Source organism: Mustela nivalis (assembly GCF_964662115.1).
Source record: "Mustela nivalis genome assembly, chromosome: 14".
Taxonomy (NCBI): domain Eukaryota; kingdom Metazoa; phylum Chordata; class Mammalia; order Carnivora; family Mustelidae; genus Mustela; species Mustela nivalis.
Window position 1 is genome coordinate 77110739 of NC_139033.1, and position 2303 is coordinate 77113041.

The following is a 2303-nucleotide window of genomic DNA, read 5'->3' on the forward strand; positions in this document are numbered from 1 at the left end:
GAAATAAGATTTTGTTGTGTTGGGCCATTGAATGGGAAGAGGAGAGAAGATTTCACTGTGGACTCAGAACTGGCCCTGAGTCATTGGTTATTTTTCTCTCCGCATAGAATAAATGAATTTAAGAATCAGTGGAATTTCTTGAGTTTGTCTTGTAAAGTTACAGTATATTAAAAAATCCTCAGAAACTAAAGTCCCTATCCCTAGGAATAGTAGCCATGTGGTAGAAAAATCTGGAAAATAACAGATCCTCAATAAATGTATTTTCCCTTTTTCTTTCTTTTTCCATATTCCAACTAACACTTCTCTGTTCTGACCAAAGAGAACTGCCTCTCTTCCCTCCACCCAGATATAACAAGTTCTGGTTTATATAGTCAATCTTAATTTGTATGTATCCATATATTTACTGTTTACTATTTCTAGCCTTCTATCTGGGAATATTTCCTTCTGCAGGAAGAAAGCCTCTCAATATTTCGTTGAGTGTGGATCTACATGCCACTTGCATACTTTGGCTTTAGTTGGTGTAAAACTGTCTTTATTTAACTTTCACTCCTGGAGAATATTTTCACCAGGTACAGTGTGTTACTAGGTTGGCAGCTAATTTTCTTCTCCTTCTCCTTCTCCTTCTTCTTCTTCTTCTTCCTCTTCTTCTTCTTCTTCTTCCTCTTCTTCTTCTTCTTCTTCTTTTTAAATAGATCATTCTCTTGTTCTCTGTCTTCCATTGTTTTTCTGTCAAAAAAAAAAAAAAAATCAGATGTAAGTCTAGCTCCTGCCCATTGAAAATCATTTTGTCTTTTTTCTCTGGCTGCCTATGAGATTTTCTTTTTGTCTTTTTCTTTTAGCATCTCTGTGTTGATAAATGATTAATAATTAAGTAATTCATTGTTCATTTACTTAACAGATATTTACTGAGCTCACCCCCCTAGACATTGGAGGCTAGTAGTGAGAAAAGACAGGCCAGCTCACCGTTAAGGATCACTCTGACTCCACGGGCAAGCCCAGGAGCTTGGGGAACATATGCTGCTGGGGTTGTATTTAAGCCAAGCTCTGAAGGATAAGTAGGGGATCAGCAGGCAATGATCAGCAGGTGATGAGCAGAGGCGAGAGAGAGAGAGAGAGAGAGAGAGAGAGAAAGAAAGAGAGAGAGAGAGAGATGTTTTCAATGTAGGGTCTGCATATGCAAGGCTCCAAAACAAAGGGCACAAAGGGTTTTGTGGAATGGCAGGTGGGTCCGTGTGTCTGCAAAGGAAGATCTTGTGGGCTGTGAAGGACAGTGGCCGTGGATGAGCTTTGTCAAATGCCTGTCTCCAGCTACACTGTCTCTTTAGCTTTAGACATGACATACTTTCTACATGACATCTTGCCTAGGATTCAAACCTCCTTGAACTCACCTTGTCCAAGGATCTCGCTTGTATTTTCCTGGTCTCCAGCTCATCTGGAAGCCCAGCCACAATGATTCAATTGCATATACTGGAGAAGAGGGAGGACATGGTTCTCTGCACGGCCTGATGATCGTCCCTGTGTGACTTCACCCCTCCTTACCGAAGGGGTCTCATTTCACATGGAACACGCTTGCCCTCTCCACTCCAGCGAAGGGTCCTTCTTTTCAGTTTCTGAAGCATATGCTCCCTCCTATAAGATAGATTTTATAATTAGTGTTCCCTCTTTCTAGAAAACTCCTCCCCCCACCTCATCACTTCCTTGGGGGAAGCCTTTCAAACCTCCCCTCCCCCATTACTCATTCTCATTCCATATCACATTTCCTCTCACAGAGCCAGCCACAGCTTGCAATTAGGAGTTGACTGGTGTGGTTATGTGTGTGGTGCTGGCTCCCCCGCGAGCATAGTTCCATGAGGGCAGAGACCATATGTGCTCTGTTTACGTTTATTCTAAAGACCTGGCACAGAGGGCCTGCTCAATAAATCCTTGTTGAATGAGTGCCTCGTAGCTCTATTAAGGAGTGTGGGTGTTATCTTGAGGGCATGGAGGAACCACCAATGCTGTAAAAGAGAGGAAGATTTCGCAAGACTTTTTGCACTGGAAACTCACTTCCGACGAGAGTGGATGGAGCATGGGAGGCGCCAAACCGGAAGGGGAGGAGTCTTAGGGGATTGTGGTACAGGGCGGGTGGCCATCTTGGCTACCCGCCCATCTGTTGCAGTAGAAGTGGTGGTGGAGAGGAGGCTGGCAGGTGTGGGAAGTGTTAGCAAGTCAGACGCGATGAGATCTGGGGACTGAATGGAGGAGGAGGGATGATGGCTGGATCTCGAGCTTGCATCACTGAGCCAATGGTGGTTCCATTTATA

General features: G+C 44.0%; 1 long non-coding RNA gene across 1 annotated transcript; it reads right to left on the reverse strand.

The window, feature by feature from the left end:
- Positions 1–672: 672 nt before the first annotated feature.
- LOC309848150 lies at positions 673–2004 on the reverse strand. Its single transcript, XR_014302858.1, has 3 exons — positions 1895–2004; positions 1389–1629; positions 673–726 (listed from the first exon to the last, which is right to left on the reverse strand). It is a non-coding gene; the product is annotated as an uncharacterized lncRNA (long non-coding RNA).
- Positions 2005–2303: the final 299 nt, after the last annotated feature.